Consider the following 9,511-nt stretch of genomic DNA (forward strand, 5'->3'; position numbering starts at 1 on the left):
TAAACATCCTTAAATGACACTTCAGGCTCAGCCCATTTCACACACACACACCCCCACCAGATACCAGTCCAGTTGTGACAGTCCTTTCTGGAAAAAAAAAGAAAGAAAAGAAAAGGACAGAGAGAGAGAGAGAGAGAGAGAGAGAGAGAGAGAGAGAGAGAGAGAGGGAGGGAGAGAGAGAGAAGCAGCAGAGACCCTCAAACATTTAACATCCCTGGCATTGTCCATGGCCTGCCTGCGCAGCTCAAGGAGCTGGTCTGTAGGCTCATTTACTGCAGCAGCCAACTGCAGAGTTGGGGCACTCCTGTGGATGAAGTGTTTTAATTCCCTAGCACTCTTCGTTGAGTGCACACTTGCATTACTTGCTGTGCAGCCCCTTTCCCAGACTCCCCAGGCCAAGAGAATCCTTTCCTCCCCACTTTCTCACTGCTCTGTGAGCTCTCGTGGCATGAAACACATGACCAGCCTCTCTACAAGCCCTAAGCACGTAGTGCCCCAGTCACTTTTAAGGAGTGCAGCAGATTACTGCACATCAGCGGACTAGGAGTGTAAGAGGGGAAGGCCTTCTCAACTTGTGTGTGTTCTGCACCCTGTCCCCAGATCTTCAGAGGCTACTCTTCTCTGAGCCACAGAACGAGCCCCATCCCAGACTTCCTATAGACCTGTCTTCTCCATCCTCATTTTCTCTATGAGAAATGGAGCCTCCCTTTGTAGCTCGCAATGGAAAGAGAGCTGATCTGAATCTCTGCTCTGATTCATCTAGAACAGAGGTTTCCATTACCAATCTTTTTTATGTTGATTTTTAAAACACACACACACACACACACACACACACACACACACACACACACACACACACTAAACTACCTATAGCAAGAAGAACCATGACACAATCAGGAACTAACCTCCTTATGGAGATGGCTTCAAATGTGGCCAACAAGCCACTGGGAAAAATGTCCTCATTTCTACCACAGACAGAATTCTGCCTAAAAAAAAAGACAAGCTTGGATGCAGGCAGAGCCGACAGCCAAACTTTGCCAAGACAGGGGAAGCAAGTCCTCAGTAGTTCCTGTCTCACAAATATGTCTGTCAGTTATATTGGGCCAGAAGGCTGAAGAAGATGCTCCAACATTATGGAGAGCTTTGGGTGACTGTCTCTGTCATCTTCTCATACGGAAAGCTACTAACCTGCATACTCCTAGCATACTCAGATAATCAAGTTATTCCTTCTCAAGTCTCTGATGGAGACTGGGTAGTTTAGTTTTACAGTTAAGCTTAGTTGTTTAGGGGTTAAGATGTTTTTAGGTCTAGATAGATGTTTGAAGTTGATAATGACACAACGTGACGGAGATTGATTTACATTCAGAATTTTAGATGCACCAAGATAGGAAAGATGTTTTCTTCAAGGCTGTCAAATACAAATAGCCAAAACACATTACCACTCTTAACGGTAGTAAAGTTACGGTTACGAAGTAGTAAGAGAAGAATTTTATGATTGGGGGTGACCACAACACGAAGAACTGCGTTAAAGGGTCACAGCATCAGGAAGGCTGAGAACCACTGCTCTGGAACCTTGGTGGGATGAGGTTAGGGGAGTCATGCAAGGTTTTCACCTTGAGACTCAGTTTCCACATCTTAGTTTCAACACTGCTAACTTATGATTACACTATCTGCCAGCTCAGCTTCTTGTGCGTCCTGTGTATCCAAGACACCTATCCCCGGGGGGAAAAAGGGGCAGAGTCTGCTTTAGAGGGTGCAGGTCGGGACATAGATGGTCCAGGAAGCCTTGGCCTTGGGGTAAATGAGATCGGAGTGGGTAATTACACATCAAATGCCATGCATTTGTCAGGAATTCATTGCTTAATTGATGTTTTATTGCTCCTACTGACACATGTGATCGAAATGAAATTGCGTCTACAAGGGAGGAAGTAGAATTGATTTCTGCTTGTATCTTAATGGGGGGGAATAAAGTGTCAATTAAACAATGAAGGTGACGTATATTTGATGGATGACCTGAAGACGTAATATTATTCACTAAAATATTATTTTACAATTTACAGTAATGAGCACCTGGTAGTAAAGGAGAGAGGCATGGTGGTTTACACGCTTCCCGTGACTTAAAACACACACACACACACACACACACACACACACACACACACTTAGATAATGCAAGGAGACGTTGCCTGTCATCACACAGCATAAGAATTCAGCTGGCAAGCATATGTCAAGGTACCCCGAGGAGGAATAGATAGAGTAGCAGACAAGTGGGGAGTAGGAGGGTGGGGAAGGCACGTGGTTTCCTTGAGCCTTAGAATGAGATGGAAAAGAGACTTGGGAGACAAAAGTTACGAGGCACTGCTAACAAAGCTAGGTTGTTTGCTCAGCTTGGCCCTTTGACCAATAATATTTCTTATGCAATGAAAGAAAGAAAGAAAGAGGGGGAAAAAAAAAAAAGAAAGACACAGCATATATATGTCAGAATTTGAACCCAGGTCATGTAAAAGGAACTTTTATTCTCCTGAGGTAATTGTCATCTTGGAGGCTTATTGTCTCTTTCTGCTAACCTAGGCCTAGTCCTGGAAGCTTCTAGGCTCTATCCAATCTAACTTAGGACTAAAATATTTTTGGCCTCTAAGACTTATTGCTTAATAAGCTCTTCTTTCTTGTTCTTACTGAGCTCTGGGCTGGCTCTGCACAGCTCTCTCAGCTGTTCTGGCTCAAACTCCTCTCCCAGCTGACTTAATCAATCTGGCTTTTCCCTCGGCCTCTGCTTGGCCTCAAACTAACTCCAGAAATCTGCTCCAGTCTCCTGTCTTCTTCTCATTTTCTGGCTTGTTCCACCTGCACCTGAGTTCCCTCTCTGCAACCTGGCTCTCTATTACTGTCTGGGTAAAATTGCTTCCCCCCAAACCTTCCTGCCCACACTGCCCCCTCAGGAGCTTCCCTTTCCTCTCTCTTCTTGTGAGGGAAGAGAGGATATCCTATTCTGTCAAATCTCTGATTTGTTTCTTTCTTCAGCCACTCAATTAGACAACACGTTTTTAAATTTTTTTTGTAGACTTATTTATTTGTTATTTTATTTATTATGTATACAGTGTTGTACCTGCATGTACATCTGCAGGCCAGAAGAGGGCACCGGATCTCATTATAGATGGCTGTAAGCCACCATGTGGTTGCTGGGAATTGAACTCAGGACCTCTGGAAGAGCAATCAGTGCTCTTAACCTCTGAGCCATCTCTCCAGCCCTAGACAACACTTTAAACATGGGTGCTTCCTTCTACAAACTAACTTTACCTTCATTGTTGGGGATTAAAAGCATGTACCACCATGCCTGCACCTAAGTTTTTCTTTACCTGAAATTTGCTGGCCCTGAACTCATATCTGCCTGCCTCTGTCTCCTGGATTAAAGGCATATTTGTACTCCAGCTGGATCACAAAGACCTAGAAGGTCTTCTGATGTGTTCAGAGAAGGCCAGAGAAATCATGTTCTAAATTAAAATTCCTCTACAACTCCCCCCTTTATGTTTAAGCTAAAATGTGTACACAGTTTAACTTTTATAATAACACCTGGGGAAGGCAGAGGCAGGCAGATCTCTGTGAGTTTGATTTCATCCTGGTCTACAAAGCCAGTCCAAGACATCCAAGGCTATGCAGAGAAACCTTGTCTTGAAAAAACAAAACAAAACAAAAAAAACAAAAACCAATCAACCAACCAACCAACCAAAAACCAATTATCAATCCCACAAATTTAACAGTCTGAATGTCCTTATGAAGATCCGCTCAGCTACTGATTGTGACAGTCCTCCATATTTGCAGTCCTGGTCATCTGTCTTTCAGCAGCAGTCCATTTCAGCATCAAGGTTTTCCAGTCTGCCAGCCTGATAGACTATCTGCCCCTCTTCAGCCGGTTTGTTGAGCTGTCCCCGTGCAGGGGATCTGCTTTCTGTATTTTCTGCGTTGCTGTCTCTCTGCATCTCTTCCTTAAGTCATGACTTTCATTTGGAAGTCTCCCCCCCCCCAGACCCCCACCCCTGAAAGGGTGTTTCTCTGTGTACCCCTGGCTGTTCTGGACTCACTTTGTAGACCAGGCTGGTCTCGAACTCACAGAGATCTGCCTGCCTCTGCTTCCCTGAGCGCTGGAGTTAAATGCATGTACCACCACACCCAGCTTTGGAAACTTCTCTTATTCTGATGGGATCTTTATCATGTTTGACGCAACCTATTGTTTTTCATCACCTACAGAAACATGGGCAAAAGCTCTTTTGCAATGTAACATAGTCCCTGAGTTCCGTTCTTACGTTAAAACATCTTTAAAATGTACAGGTTGTTGTAATTCAGTAGTTTTTTTTTACCATCCAGTGTCTTTCAACTAATCTTATTCCTCTTTCTATTTATCAAGGTAGAATTATATGTTTATGAATCTACACATAAATTAGAAATTTAGGCACTCTCATTCCGTGCCCAGCTCCATGCCAGTGAGCTAGGCTTCTTACCCATTATCAATGGGCTGTCTGTCTGGATCCTTATTTTAATTAAGTACTATAAATTCACAATTAAGCATATCCTGATCTCTTAGTTCCTCTGTCCCTTGCCTCTCAAGCCTTTGTATTATCAAAGCCAATTTTTATTGTAAAGCTACTTTTCAACCTTTTTTGAGAGGCAAAATGTAATGGTTGCAATTGACAGAAGAGAGGGGTCTACTCCAGTGGTCATAATTGCAATGAGCACTGCAATGTCTTTTTCAAGCAACAATTCTATACCCTCAGCTCCTACCCTTGTTCTCAAGGGATCTGAAATGCAGTTCCCAATTTTTAATGCAGGAAAAGTCTGTCTGTGTAATTAAAATCGTCTTTTGGGGGTAGCTTACTCTGATTCACTGTCTCAGAGGCTTCTGGAGCATTCCTTGCTCTGGCTCCAGGCTCCCACTGCTCCCAGGTCTCCCAAGCCTCTCTGGGCATCCAGCCAAGCTTGAAGAACTGTATCTCCCTCTGGAGATGATCCTAGGTGAATTTCTCCTCCGTGACTTTCTGTTAGATGTCTTCTGTCCTCCAAGATGTTTCTGTCAAACGTCCGCTCCTTCTGCAATATTTGAGGGCTTTCTTCTTCAGTCACACTGGGTTTTCTTACCAACACACTGAGCACCATATTTAAAAGGATCTTCTATGCACCTGTTTCAATTGTCATCTCAGAGGATTGCTGCCTCAGTTTGAGAACCTAGGGCTAGTCTCTAGCTTCTAGAACCTAGCTTCTGGCCTCTGTACAATCTAACCTAGGCCTAGAATGTTTTCAGCCTCTGAGAATTATTGTTTAATAAGCTCGCTCTTGTTCTTTCTGAGCTCTGGGCTGGCTGGTTCAACTCAGCTGTTCTGGCTCAATCTGACTACAAGGGGCCTCTTTGGTTTTCTGCCCCAAACGAAAATGGAACCAGAACATATTTATTCAGTCAAGCCATGGAAAAACTGAGGTAGTACTACAGAGAAAGGCTTTCTATATGCATAGTCTGAGGGGAGATGGGCAGGTAGCACACATCAGCAAAGGTCACAAGAGGTACTGAAGAGACAGGAAATGAAACCCAGAGAGAAGCACACAGCAGGAGGCCAGCTGGACAGATAGCAGAGCTGCATGCTGGTTGCATGGACAGTCTTTAACTCAGGACTTAATTTATAGAGCAGCTGTGATCAGTTAAGCTTGTAGCTAGCTTGTGGAAAAAATAGATTTTTGTATGTCAAGTGTCTGAACAGCAAGGCCTTATATACTTTGCCTTTACTTTTTAATTGTGAAATTGGAAGCATTGCTTTTTTTTTTACTTTAAAATTATATTATAGCTATTATTATTTGGGGGAGGGGAGGAGCTGTGTACCCAAGGCATGGGATGCCTGTGCAAGTCAGAAGACAATTCGTGGGAGTCGATTCTCTCCTTCTACAATGTGGGTCCTGGATTTGAACTCAGTTCATCAGGCTTGACAGCAATGCCTTTATCCACTGAGCTACCTTGCTAATCCTGCTTGTTTGGTTTTTTTTTTTTTTTTGTAGTGCTGGGGATCGAACCCGGGGCCTTGTCAACACTGCAACCTCAGCACTGAAAAGCTTAGTTTTTGTTGTTTTGTTGCTTGTTGTTTGTTTGTTTGTTTGTTTGTTTTTAACCAAACACTGAGCCTGGGGATTATAGCTCAGTTGGTAGAGCTGGCATGAATGATGCCCTGGATTCAAATCTTACCCCAGTATCTTACATATACATAAATTCCAAAGCTTCACAAAAACTCATGTGCTATACACATGGCTGAAATATGCTTATGAATGCAGAACATTTCCCTGGTACAAAGGCTAAAGACTTAATATGCTCAATGTATAAACAGTATGTATAAATTGTTACAAACATACTTGACAGGTAAGGAAACCCTGACAAGAATGAAGTCAGCTATTGGGCGTGTACCAAGAGGCAGGCTGCTGGCTCAGCACACTATACTCTGAAGTAATTCCTTAGACGTGCCAACATGATGTACAGTTTACACAGGATTTTCTCTTAAAGCACCATGTGACTATGTGTGGGTATATGAGAAAGAGTTTCTGTTGGGGAAAAACAATCTTTGAAAAATCTAATAAAACTTTTTTTAAATGTTAAGCAATGATAAAATGGGTAATTTTATTTCCATTTCTGTACTTTCATTCTTATGTTATTTATTTATTTATTTATTTATTATACAGTGTTCTGCCCACATGTGTGCCTGCACGACAGAAGAGGGCACCTGATCTCGTGGTAGATGATTGTGAGTCACAACGTGGTTGCTGGGAATTGAACTTAGGACCTTTGGAAGAACAGATGGTGCTCTTAACCCCTGAGCCATCTCTTCAGCCCCTTATATAACTTTCAGTGTTCTACCATGAGCAAAATATTTTTTCAACCAAGAAAAAAATCATGTTTGAAAATAGTAAAGTACATTTGAAATAAAATATTCAAAGGAAAGGTGTCAAGGATAAGAAATTAATGCTATTTGGAACAAATCACAAAATGAGAACGAAAGAACTTAAGCATCAGTTTGCTTTGAAATGTAAGGACAAAATGCCCAAACTTTATCTGAACATGTAATACTAGATCAGAAAGCAATTTAATGATGAAGCTGGTGGTTGAAAATAAATTACACCCATGCCCTGAAGGGATTCACCAGCTCACTCAAACCATAGGTGTGCACCCTCGCAGCGCCCATGTAGGACGGAATAACCGGTGTTTTGTGGGCACAATTTTATCATTATTTTGGCAGTAGAGTCATCGTAGTTAAATCAACAATTGGCGTTAGACTTTGCTTCCTTTTTAAAAATGAAGACTTGCTCTCTTTGTTTAGTGAGGTTATAGGGATAGAAGCACTCGGTTTGGGCAGAAGGTGAGGGAGAGTTCTCTTTCACTTTGTAGTGCTGGATGGAGGCGTGGGAGAAGCCATTACTCTGGCACCTGCCCCATTCCTCCCAAACCTGAGTGGGCTGATCTGCAGCCAAGATAAGAGGAGAGACTGACTGGGGCCAGAAAGTGAGGATGTTGTTTTCAGCACCGCAGCTCAGGATGGGTAGAAAAGGGGGTCAGGTTGTGGTTCTACACAGTGGGGACACCCAGCGACCCCTGACCTAGGGTGTAGCATATTTACGGTGGGGCCCAACACAAGTGGCAAGGATTAACCGTTAGTGGTATTCCTTCATCTGACAGGCCATTGCAGTATTTCCAGACGGGAAGCTGGAGGCCTGGATATAGGTATGCACGGGAGGCAGGCTCTTTTCTGAAGGGAAAGGGAGGAGGAGAGAGGGGGTGGGGGGAGGCTGTAAGGAGGGGAAGCTGCAGTTGGGATGCATTGAAAACAAACAAGCAAACCAACACCACTGACACTACCAAAAAGCAAGAGACAAGGTGTTTAAACAATAGCGTGTGCGCGCGCGCGCGCACACACACACACACACACACAGTCACCAGATGAACTTTCTGGTTAGAACATGGTAGTTGTGGAAGTCCCAAACACAGGAGACGGTACTGTAGGCACATCTGTGGGGGATTATCATCTTGATCACACTAACTGAGACTGGAAGGTTGCCCACTCTGAGTGGGGATTCCCCAAGTGTATGCAAGTGGAGGAAGTGAGCTGAGCACTAGCCTGCACCCGTCCCTTGCTCCCCACATCCTTCCTGAAGATGCAATGCAGCTAGTCTCTGTGTCTTCCCTGGAAATGAAGGGTTGTAACCTGAATCTGTTAGCTGAAACAAACCCTTTCTCCCTCGAGTTGCTTTTATCAGAGTATTTTATCACAGCCACAGAAGAAGCTAAGATAAGGAGTAAGGCCGACTCAATGATAGGGTTTCTCTGTATTGGGTTGTTGTTCCTATCTGAAAATATGATAAATTCCTATCGCAAATGGAGCTCAAAGCACACGTGTCCACTCTGATCTCTGATAGAATGTTTATTATTAGTCTATAATAATTATTCAAATAAATAATTATTGCACATGAGACCCATATTTGGCCAATTGGATGAGGAATCCAACTTGGATTCTTTAGGGACTCAGGCAGATTTTGTTCATAGACAGAAGGGGGGAGAGTACTATTTAATGGCTTCCCAAAGTATCAAATTTTGCATGGAAAATATTTCATTCATAAGGAGAAACCCCCATATCTAACCAATAAAAATCTGACACTAATCAATACTGATACAGGAGCACTTTTCTCCACAGAGTTAATGTGCGGATGGTCGTATTTTCAGGCCAATTGGCATGAGGAATCCTTTGGCGCAGAGGTCCTGCATCCTTTCTCCTCTTTCTTATAAACAGACCCCAGTTTTAGGAGCGCATATAGCTGTGCGGACTAAAGGAAGGCGTGCCCAGCTTTCCATGGCTGTAGTGGCCATGCTGTCAGATTTAAGTCACTCCTAGGTACACATTTGGGATACTGTAAATGCTTCTGTTTAAGGTTTCAGCTCTACGTGGCCAAAGCTAGTCCCATCCAGCATAGCATAGCCTCAGCATCACCACCTCTATTTAATGCATGAGGGAGCTAGGACTGGGGGCGGTGGGCGGGCTAGAGCAACATGCTTGAATGTCACACAGAGAAGTGGTAAGATTGCTGGACTGATGAGGTCAGGTCCCCTTTCTTTGAGAACCACTCATTTCCATACACCATGCTGGTTTGCCTTAAAAAAAGAAAAAAGAAAAATCAATGTGACCGCAGTAGAACTGAATACCATAATCGGCAGTTTTTAGCATACAATGTAGCAAGTTTTGTCAAATGCATGCCCCCTTCAAGCACCCTGGCTGAAGCCAGAGAGCATCCCTCAGCCTCGGGCAAGCACTGACCTGCTTTCGTCCGATAAGAGATTAGCTTTGCTTCTTCTAGAGTTTCACACAAATGGGCTCATTCTGTGTCTGCTTCCGGTGTGCCGGGTTCTCTTGCACAGCATAATGCTTTTGGAATTGCTCCAAGTTGTTGCTGCCATTCGTTCCATCTTTTTGTGTTGCTGACTAGCGTACCACGGTAA

The sequence above is a fragment of the Acomys minous genome (assembly GCF_964271855.1).
Source record: "Acomys minous genome assembly, chromosome: 2".
Classification (NCBI taxonomy): domain Eukaryota; kingdom Metazoa; phylum Chordata; class Mammalia; order Rodentia; family Muridae; genus Acomys; species Acomys minous.